Below are 12,247 nucleotides of genomic sequence, written 5' to 3' on the forward strand. Positions count from 1 at the left end.
AGAGGCGAGATCTTCCAAATCAAATACATTTTTGCACACTGGTGCTGACTAGTATTCCAATGTTTTTCTTCTCTCTCTCAGTTTTTCTCCATCACTTAGCTAATGAGATCCCCAAAGCTGATGCAGAGAGGCTAAGGAGGGTCAAACAAGGATGATATGCAGGCCACTGACATGCTCCTTATCAACTGATGATGTCATTGGTCGTTAGGAGGTTGGCAGCTAGAAGTTTGTAATGGTGTACAATGAAAACCTGTGGCTTTGTGTAACTAAAACGGAGCGCATTCGGCGCAGTACAAATCCCATATCAAATCAAATCAAGGTTTCATCCATCCACCGGCTTGCTTACAATTTTGGGACAATTTTGCTAAGGCTCCCCTGAAGAAACCTCAAGGCACCCAAGGCTGGTCTACAGAACCTTTTCTGGAGTTAAGACTGGTGGTCTACTGCTGCAGTCCAGGCCCACCACCAAACTGGTCGCATTGCTTTCGGAACCTTTTGGCAAAACTGCCACTGGACCCCAACGGAAGTGCCAATGTCACCAGGCAGGAAAGGACCTCCCACTCTGCAATGGAGAAGCACAGTGCTGGGACAAGGCCATTTGATGCCCAGGGCAAAAATGGCAAACTGCGCCCCCGCCCGTTTTTAAGAAAGAATCAATGTCGTTTCAAAACAAGAATATACTTAAAACAATACAAATTCAATTAGGTTTAATGCGATAGAAACAGAGTTCACTCACACTCAATTTGTAAAATGCAACATGAGGGGGTTAATGTATTGCCACTGGTTTCTGATACATTAACGACCAGTGCCAGTTAATTAACCCCTTTGTGCTGCATTAGTGGCACCAGTGTAAGAGGTTCATTTACTGGCACTGGTCTGATGGGCATATTTTATTTTAAGAGCAACACTGATGGGCATATTTTGTTGTGGCCATCAGAGTGCTCCTTAACATAAAATAAGCTTGCATGCTGATGGGCATTTTATGTTAAGGGGCACTCTGATGGGCACAACAAAACATGGCCATCTTTGCCCCTTTACATAAAATGCGCCCATCAGTGTTGCTCTTAAAATAAAATATGGCCATCAGAGTACCCCTTAACATAAAATGTGCCCATCAGAGCGCCCTTTAGATAAAATGTGCCCATCAGCATGCTACTTATTTTATGTTAAGGGTCAGGCTGATGGGCATATTTTATGTTAAGGGGCACTCTGATGGGCATAACAAAATGTGCCCATCCATGTGCCCCTTAGTATAAAATGTGCCCATTAGTGTTGCTCTTAAAATAAAATATGCCCATCAGAGCAAATAAGTAGCATGCTGATGGGCACATTTTATGTTAAGGGACAATCTGATGGGCACATTTTATGTTAAGGGACACTCTGGTGGGCACATTTTATGTTAAGGGGCACAACAAATTATGCCCATCAGTGTGCCCCTTAACAAAATATGGCCGTCAGAGTGCAGCTTAGGAAACATGTGCCCCACATACCTTGAGACCAGGAGTAGTCAGCACAAGCTGCAGTGGGGCGGAAACCTGCGAGATATATCTCGCAAGTGAGAGGACAGGAGCCGATAGCCGCGAGTAGCAGGGGGATGGGGCGGAGCGCGCACGTGATGTCACACCCACCTGGGCACTCTTGTGACAGAAAACCGGGAGCCACGAGTAGCAGGGGGCGGGGCGGAGCATGCACGTGACGTCTCACCCGGCCAGGCGCTCTTGTGACAATTAGACTGGGAGTGAGAGCCGGGGTCAGGAGGGCGCACACACGCAACGTCACTGGTTGCTGGAAAACCCACAGTCCCAGCAAGCCAGGAACTGCTATCACACTGGCGGCCTGGGAAGAGCGTCGCACGGTCCGTGCACGGACCGCCATTTAATGACTGCTGTGCCTGTTTTAGAAGGACACTTCACTGCGGTCCCCCACCCCCAATAAATTGTACCACCCAGGGCTTCCACCCCTTCCGCCCCCCCCCCCCCCCCCATACCGGCTCTGGAGAAACATGAAGACTCGGGGAACTGGCCTGTAACATGACTACAGATCTAGATTTTTGGGGTATTTGACTTTTTTAATCAGATGATTAGATAGAGAGGGATATTTTTTGTCTCTGGCTGGACATAAGAAATAAAATACAGAAGGGGGTCTCCAGCCCACTATGAAGCTAGCCAACAAAAAAACAAAAAAAACTAATTTGTTAAACCACTTGACCTCCGGATGGTATTACACCTTCATGACCCGGCCTTTTTTCCTATTCTGCACTGCGCTACTTTAACATGCTACTTTGCACGCTACTTTTCGCGGTCATGCAAAACTGTACCCAGATGAGTTATATACCGTATTAATCGGCGAATAACGCACACTTTTTCCCCCTGAAAATCAGGGGAAAATCGCGTGTGCGTGTTATACGCCGATCCCTGATGTCTCCGAGGGAAGAGGAGTAGTGAGGGCCGCTGGATTACACAGAGCCGCGATCTCCTGTGTATCCCATCGCTCCATCACTCACAGCCACACCTCCTGGCCCCGTATTGGGCTGCTGTTCTGCCTATCATATGAGCAGGGCCAGGAGGCGTGGCTGTGAGTGACGGAGCGCCGAGTACACAGGAGATCGCGGCTCTGTGTAATCCAACACTGGTGAGGCTGCAATGATAGGAAAGGTGAGTCTGCAGATGGGCACTGAACAGGCTGCATTGATGGGCAATTTAGAGGCTGCAGATGGGCACTGGTGAGGCTGCAATGATGGGAAAGGTGAGGCTGCAGATGGGCACTGAACAGGCTGCATTGATGGGCACTTTAGTGGCTGCAGATGGGCACTGAGAAGTGTACATTGATTTGCAATTTAGGGGCTGCATTGTTGGGCACTGAGCAGGGTGCATTGATGTGCAATTTTGAGGCTGCAGATGGGCACTGAGCAGGGTGCATTGATATGCAATTTAGTGGATGCAGATGGGCACTAAGCAGAGTGTATTGATATGCAATTTAGAGGCTGCAGATGGGCACTGAGCAGAGTGTATTGATATGCAATTTATAGGCTGCAGATGGGCACTGAGCAGGGTGCATCGATGGGCAATTTAGTAATTGCAGATGGGCACTGAGCAGGGTGCATTGATAGGCAATTTAGAGGCTGCAGATGGGCACTGAACAGGCTGCATTGTTGGGAAATTTAGTGGCTGCAGATGGGCACTGAGCAGGGTGCTTTGATTTGCAATGTGGATAAATAGAATAGGAAGGATCCAGTGTTTGAGTTTTTCCGGGGATTTCTGCCACATCCCATATATAAGGAAAAAAAACAAAATAGGTGTGTGCCCCAAGGGGGATATTATGGGCAGTATATCACCAGGAAAGAAATATAAGGTGCAAAAATAGAATACAGTAGTATTGTTTAAAAAATTATCAAAAGGTCTTTATTGTTTACAAAATACATACAACATAGAATAAATATAAGATCAAAAGGGTGGAAGAGACAGTAATCGATTATATTCCACCTGCTATAGTGTTATGATAGACCACCCCAGTAGACTCAAGGGTCAACTGACTGGAGTGGAAATAAAACAACACAAGGAACTCTACATGTTTCGGAATGACATAGAAAGATTCAGTTCTTTCTATAGTGTATGTTTCCTTCCTCAGGAGTTTCAAAGAAGCAGTTTGATGCATTTCTAAAAAAGGAAAAGTATATATAAATGTGTGTAAGTAAATATATTTGGCACCTACATATAACATAAAAAAAAAAGAATATATATATTCAACTGAGAATTTTAAAAAATGTTATCTTCCAACAAAGCACAAGGACATCATAGAATCCCAATCTGAACAAATATATATGTATATGTATACTCACAAAACATTTGTCTCTTCATTGTAAATACTGTATATAGAAATGTTGAGAGATGGGCTCCCACCTCCTTGAGTCCATAGGGGTTAATTTGGTTTTCACAAATCACTGACACAGGCAATAGTTGTTATTAAAGGGATGGAAAGAAAGTCGTGGGTGCTGTGCTGAATTAGCTTTGATGTTACCACCAACAAAGATGGCAGGCCAGGGCTCACAAGAGCCACCACTGATAGGTGCACTTGGCGTATGTCTAAAAGAGTAATAAAGGAAAATGCCTCGTCAGGAACACTGAGCTTTAAAAGATCCCTTCTTTTTGTCTTGTGACAGAAAAAAGTATATAGGAGTATATCATCTTACAAAAAAAAGCAAGTATCAATGAGGCATAGATATTAGAAAAAAGTGAGGGGGATTTGAATTCCATAACTGACCTTTGATAGTTGGTTTGGCTGAAACACACTGCAGGGAAAGCGAGCTCCTCTCAGCTATGTAGCAGAGGAGTATGTGTGTTAGATTGGAATTATATACCCTGTGCGTTGGAGGGTGGATGGGCTGAACAGCCAATCAATAACATTGGGGATGGGAAAGGCTCAGGTGAAAGTAATAGGCTTGACTTGGAGATAGGTAAAAAGTTCCTAAAGACGATCAGCTGTGTGTGTAAACATTATAAAGCCAGCCCATCGTGGCTCCTCGGCCAGAGCGGCGTCCAACGCCAGCGCGTCCTAGAGCGCGGTGATGTCAGACGTCTACAGAGGCCGCCGACACGGAAGGAGAGCAGCCTGACAGAATGGAAATGGGGAAACTCCCATTGCGCCGGCGCGAGACACAAGGTCGGGCGCATGCGCAGCAGTGCTGCTAAAAGGATGCCTCCGTCCCCAAGATGTGGAACCGGAGGCCTTTCCATGTCGGGGGGAACACCGACGAGCCATCCCAGTGGGGACAACGGCAAAATCTGCACAATCGCAAACTCAAATATTGTAGTATGGTAATAAAAGAAAATTATATTAAAAAATAAAAAAGTATAATAAGTTTAGAGAAGAATTAAAGAGACTTGGTCAGTGTATCTTGGACTGTCGGACGTGGGAATCTCATCTTTACAGTAGGGGTGCAAGTGATAGTCTCTGAAATGGAAGACAATAACAAACATATGTGATTCTTATGGATGTTACAATACAAATGTACATTTATATCTAACAGAGAGACAAATACGTCTAATAAAAAAAAAAAAAAAATACAGAGTAATCGTTTATATTCAACAGTGTAATATAGTGTTTGATATCCGCTTTGTCTAAGAGCACATTACTATATCAAGGATGGACATTCATTTGGACCCAATTTCAAACTAATAGATGACATAATAAAATACTGAGGCAAGTAACAGAAAAAGAAAAAATGGAGGGAAGTGGGGGGGGGGGGGGAGAAGGTGCCAAATATATTTACTTACACACACATATATATATACTTTTCCTTTTTTAGAAATGCATCAAACTGCTTCTTTGAAACTCCTGAGGAAGGAAACATACACTATAGAAAGAATTGAATCTTTCTATGTCATTCCGAAACATGTAGAGTGCCTTGTGTTGTTTCATTTCCACTCCAGTCAGTTGACCCTTGAGTCTACTGGGGTGGTCTGTCACAACACTATAGCAGGTGGAATATAATCGATTACTGTCTCTTCCACCCTTTTGAACTTATATTTATTATATGTTGTATGTATTTTGTAAACAATAAAGACCTTTTGATAATTTTTTAAACAATACTACTGTACTCTATTTTTGCACCTTATATTTCTTTCCTGGTGATATACTGCCCATAATATCCCCCTTGGGGCATACACCTATTTTGGTTTTCTGATTTGCAATGTAGAGGCTGCTTTGTTGGGCACTGAGCAGGGTGCATTGATGGGAAATTTAGAGGATGCAGATGGGCACTGGTGAGGCTGCATTGATGGGCACTGGTGAGGCTACATTGATGGGCACTGGTGAGGCTACATTGATGGGCACTGGTGAGGCTGCATTGATGGGCACTGGTGAGGCTGCATTGATGGGCACTGGTGAGGCTGCAGATGGGCACTGGTGAGGCTACATTGATGGGCACTGGTGAGGCTGCATTGATGGGCACTGGTGAGGCTGCATTGATGGGCACTGGTGAGGCTACATTGATGGGCACTGGTGAGGCTGCATTGATGGGCACTGGTGAGGCTACATTGATGGGCACTGGTGAGGCTGCATTGATGGGCACTGGTGAGGCTGCAGATGGGCAATGATGAGGCTACATTGATGGGCACTGGTGAGGCTGCATTGATGGGCACTGGTGAGGCTACATTGATGGGCACTGGTGAGGCTGCAGATGGGCACTGGTGTGGCTACATTGATGGGCACTGGTGAGGCTGCTTTGATGGGCACTGGTGAGGCTGCTTTGATGGGCACTGGTGAGGCTGCATTGATGGGCACTAGTGAGGCTGCATTGATGGGCACTGGTGAGGCTGCTTTGATGGGCACTGGTGAGGCTGCATTGATGGGCACTGGTGAGGCTGCTTTGATGGGCACTGGTGAGGCTGCTTTGATGGGCTGTGACCCTTATTTTGCTTCAAAGTACTTTATTAAAATGTACGTTTTTTCTTGAAACGTCCCTCTTATTTATACGCCGATAAATGCAGTAATTTTTTTTCATACAAATAGAGCTTTCTTTTGGTGGTATTTGATCACCACTGGGGTTTTTCATTTTTAATTAGATAAATGAAAGAAGACCGAAAATTGTGAAAACAATGATATTTTCTACTTTCTGCTATACAACATACCCAATAAAAAAAATAAAAATAAAATGTCTTCATACATTTAGGCCAAAATGTATTCTGCTGCATGTCTTTGGTAAAAAATTCCCAATAAGTGTATATTGGTTTGTGTGAAATTTATAGCGCCTACAAACTGTGGGATATACAGTGGGCGTTGAAAAGAATCACTTCCCCTTTAAAATAATCACATTTGCTAATCTGTGTAAAGAAAGATACATCACACATCCGCTAAGTGGATTTTGTAGCTGTGAAGGTTTTGTTTTCCTGGCTGCTTTGTGGTTTTGAGTTTGTTTTAATTTGGAGTTACCAGTCACATTGTATTAGAAATTTATTCACCTACCTGGAGAACGGCATGGAGCCCAAAATCCTCCTCCTGGGGGTGATCTCAGGTAGGTCCAGACAGCACAGTCCAGGCTATGGGGGAGGGGATATTGGGGGGGACGATATATACAGTACACAGGGTTGTTTTATTATCATTATCTTTTAAAGATGCCTTCAGAACCCCACCATGTGTCTATTAGTGAGGGTTTCTTTAGACCCGCTGATTGGCATCCCCTGTGTCCAATCAAGAGTGCGATCGCACCTCCGGTGGCATGCGCCCCCCCCCCCCAGTGGCTATTGCATGATACAACGTACAGGTACGCCGTTTTGCACAATAGAGCTGACCTGCCACAGTACATCTGTGGTAGGCGGTGGGCAAGTGGTTAAAAACCACTTGACCTCCAGGCCCTCTTTGGCAATTTCGCTAGAAAGAGCAAAAAGGAAAAAATTGTGGGACTTTATATGAAGCACATAACTCAGTCAAAAGAACCAATCAATGTATAACATGGTTATTTATTACAAAAGGTGTACATACACATGTAAGGTAGTAAAAAATAAATACAATGGTATAATATAATAGTAGATCTCAATAAATAAAGTCTAAACAAGTCATAATATAGAACAAGTGTCTCGACATAATGTACATAGTAATTATGGTATAATGTAATAATAGATCTCAATAAATAAAGTCTGAACAATTCATAATATAAGACAATTGTCTCGACATATTGTACATAGTAATAAACCTAGGGTATGTAGACCGAAATTGTAGTGGTAGCATTATAGGCATAATAACAATGAGGGATTGGTTCATTATAGTAGACTGTGATATGATACAGATATTAGACATGGAAACTGTGACGTAGCATCATGGAAAATCTCTACGCGTTTCGTGGTTACATTACCACTCGTCAGGAGCAGATGCATAGTTTTGGGGGTATCTATGATAGAAAATGCCAAAGTAGTATGATAGTAGAAAAGAATGTAAAACGCAGAAGAAAGAGGGGGAACATGAAAGGTCCCAAACACTCTCACCTATCTGTAGTATATGGGTACGACTGTTGGTAGTATCAAATGGCAGAGGGCACTGTATGAGACGTTATTCCTGGGAGCTGAGACGGTAACACCAGAGGCACGGCGTAGAATATAACAATATAGCAATATCCAGTTTACAACTGTGGTATTGATGTTTGATGGTGTGCATGGTTCATATTGTAACTAATTACCAAGGATATCTGTGAAAATCAATAAAATAACAGTGAGCGAATATCGCGACTAATATACTGGAGAGGAGGCACCCAAATTAGTGTGTTATGGGAAAAATTCCCAGAAGAGTGAAATAGAAAAAGTGTTTGAAATTAGACCGGAAATCAAAACAACAATAGGCAAAGTAAGTGGTGAAAGTATTGGAGACTAAGTACCTGTAAGGGTATATGAGAGAAAATAGTCCGAAAGAGTGCAGCGGTGCCCTAACAAGTGGATCAAGCTAAAGCATAAGCAGGGTGCATGTGTAGTATATGTACCAGCCATGGACCAATGGTGACCGGCAATGTCACCCTGCGTAGTGAGGGAAGAGTAGCGCCACCGCTCAAGTCGCAATACGTGCTCGGTGTTTGGCGCCCAGAGTTCCCTCATGGAGTACGCAGATGGACAAACATGTCAGAGGCGCGGCATCATGAATGACGTCGCTCGCTCGGCGTGTGTGTGTGGCGTCAACCTGCAGTGAGCGCCCGCCCCCCAGCAACGAGGGGGGGGTGCCCCGGTGCGCGTCGCAACTCCCGGGGACAACAAGGCAGAGCCTAACCCCATCTAACAGAGCTGGTCCCTGTAGGAAGAAAAGAAACATCTTGGCAACAATAGGTCACAGGCTGTATTCAAAATAAATAATGGTTTAGTTATGTGCTTCCATCCCCGGAAATATGAGAACAAAAAAAACCTATTTACTAGGTTTATTACTATGTACAATGTGTCGAGACAATTGTCTTATACTATGAATTGTTCAGACTTTATTTATTGAGATCTATTATTACATTTTACCATAATTACTATGTACATTATGTCGAGACACTTGTTCTATATTATGAATTGTTTAGACTTTATTTATTGAGATCTACTATTATATTATACCATTGTATTTATTTTTTACTACCTTACATGTGTATGTACACCTTTTGTAATAAATAACCATGTTATACAACTGCTTTTTTTTTTATCTGAAAAAAATATTTTAAGGTATGTTCTTTGAATAAAATATTTTTTTTTCTATTCCTGTGTGTCTCTTGGGCACTGCTGTTTTATATATGCCCTAGGGCAGGGATATGCAATTAGCGGACCTCCAGCTGTTGCAAAACTACAAGTCCCATCATGCCTCTGCCTCTGGGTGTCATGCTTGTGGTTGTCAGAGTCTTGCTATGCCTCATGGGACTTGTAGTTCTGCAGCAGCTGGAGGTCCGCTAATTGCATATCCCTGCCCTGGGGAATAAAATGGTGGGTTTTGCAGTTTTATGTCACATGGTATTTGCACAGCGGTTTTTGGGGAAAAAATACACTTTTTTGAATTTTAATGCAAAAAAGCACAATATAATACAAATTTTTTAAAATAAAAGATAAAAGATGATGTTACGCCGAGTAAATAGATACCAAACAAGTCACACTTTAAAATTGCGCATGCCCATGCAACGGCGACAAACGACATAAATTTTACTATCCATAGGCGATGCTTTAAAAGCCTTTACAGGTTACCACTTTAGATATACAGAGGAGGTCTGGTGCTAGAATTACTGCCCATGATCTGATGTTTACAGTGATATCTCACATGTGTGGGACAATCGCTGTTTGCGTGCATGCAGGACTGATGTGTGCGTTCACTAGGGATGAGCTTCGTGCTCGAGTCGAACCCATGTTCGACTCGAACATCGTGTGTTAGGTCGTTCGCTGAATTACGAATGATATGGACCGTTCGCACCAAATTCGAGTGGCGCGTCACGGCCCATAATTCACTGCGGCATCGCAGTGCATTGCTGGCTGATGATTGGCCAAGCATGCACTATGACCCGCATACTTGGCCAATCACAGCGCTATGTGTACAGAGAGCCGTAATTGTCCAAAACCAAGGAGGCTTTGGCCAATTATGTCTCAGGGGGTTTAGTACACACCCCACACTATATAAGGCCGCCTGCACATCGGCCCTGTGTAGTGTGTTTTGGCATTGAGACAGAGATATATATAGAGAGAGAGAGAGAGAGACAGCGTCATTTGATTTAAGTTAGATAGAGTAGGCAGGTCGACTCAGTTAGCTGCAGTTACAGTGTATTGTGTATATATATGCATCCCAGGTGTTGTGTGTATATATATATATATATATATATATATATATATATATATATATACACTGTATGCAGTTTAGCTAGATCCTGTTCTTCTCTTCCTGATATACTGACAGGCAGGCAGGTGTTTTTACAGTATTTACAGTTACTGTACTGTGTACCCTGCACAGTCTCACCTACAGTATAGCTACCTGCAGCCAGGTGCCTGTGTAGGCTCTTTGAAGTATTTCCAGTTACTGTACTGTGTACCCCGCACAGTCTCACCTACAGTATAGCTACCTGCAGCCAGGTGCTTGTGTAGGCTCTTTGAAGTATTTACAGTTACTGTACTGTGTACCCCACACAGTCTCACCTACAGTATAGCTACCTGCAGCCAGGTCTTGTGTAGGCTCTTTTAAGTATTTCCAGTTACTGTACTGTTTGCCCTGCACAGTCTCACCCACAGTATAGTTACCTGCAGCCAGGTGCTTGTGTAGGCTCTTGACATATTTCTAGTTACTGTACTGTGTACCCTGCACAGTTGCACCTACAGTATAGCTACCTGAAGACAAGTGCAGGTGTTATCATACTAATAATACTACAGGTAGGCAGTTGATTCTGCTAGCTGCAGTATAATCGGTATATATATACATCCCAGTTTTGCGTAGCTCATTGCAGGCCAATAGTATGTCTGGAAGGCCAACAAGGAGAGGCAAACAGTCACAAGCCAATAAAAGAGGGCAAGAAGGCTATGTGTCTAGAGGCAACAGTGCTGGTCATGGACATGGTGCATCCTCATCAGCACATGGCCATGGGACACGCTTGGCCTTTTTTTCGGCAGCTGGCCGTGTTGAGCCACAACATGCAGAAGACTTGGTCAAGTGGATGACCAAGCCGTCCTCATCCTCCTCATCCTCTCTCACCCAGGCTCAGGGTACTTTGTCTGGCAAAGCAGCTGCCAACACGGCCTCTTCCCTCGGCTCAATGGCATCAGTGACTCCTTCCCTAGCACCACCATGTGCTCCTGAGGAGTCCCTCGAACTGTTTGATCACAGTGTTGGGTACATGCTCTAGGAGGATGCCCAGCTTTTGAAGGCTCTGATGATGGTACTGAGCTATATGAAGGCAGTAACGTGAGCCCAGACAGAGGGGGTGCCCAAGAAGGACAGCCAACTGGCAGTCATGTTGCCCCTGCTGCAGCATACTGCCAGGTTTGCTCCAGTGATGAGGAGGGAGGGGATGATGAGGTCACTGACTCAACGTGGGTGCCTCATAGGAGAGAGAAGGAGGAGGAGGAGGCACATCACCAATGAGGCAGGATGCCCTCCAGGGGCCAGCCTAAGGGCAGCAGACTGACAGCATCACGTTGCAGAGCTCCGCATGTGCAGGGCGCTGCTGTCTCTGTGCATTATTCCAAAAGTTCTTTTGTGTGGGCCTTTTTTGAGACGAGTGCATCAGATCGTACTGCTGCTATTTGCAACATATGTCTCAAGCGTATCTCGCGTGGCCAAAACATCTCTTGGGCACCACATGCTTGACCAGACATATGTTGAGCTGCCATGCAGTTCGTTGGCAAGCGTACCTAAAAGACCCACACCAAAGAACAAAGAGGACCTCTCCTTGCTCCTCATCAGCTGGGATTTCCAACCCCACTATACCTTCAGTCCTCTCTGAGACCTGCACTGAGAAGAATGAAGGTGTAGAATTACGTGTGTCACACCCAAGTACTTGCGGGCAATCTGCTATTGGTACACCAACGTCAGATTGTACCAGGCAAATTTCCCTGCCCCAGCTGCTGCACCACAGAAAGAAGTTTGCTCCCAGCCAACCACATGCCCAGCGGTTGAATGCTAGCTTGGCAAAATTGCTAGCACTTCAACTGCTACCTTTTCAGTTGGTAGACTCTGCCCCCTTCCGTGAGTTTGTGGAATGTGCGGTTCCTCAGTGGCAGGTTCCCAAACTCCACTTTTTCTCACGGAAGGCGATTCCGGCTCTCTA

This window comes from Aquarana catesbeiana, linkage group LG02, assembly GCF_042186555.1.
Source record: "Aquarana catesbeiana isolate 2022-GZ linkage group LG02, ASM4218655v1, whole genome shotgun sequence".
NCBI lineage: Eukaryota > Metazoa > Chordata > Amphibia > Anura > Ranidae > Aquarana > Aquarana catesbeiana.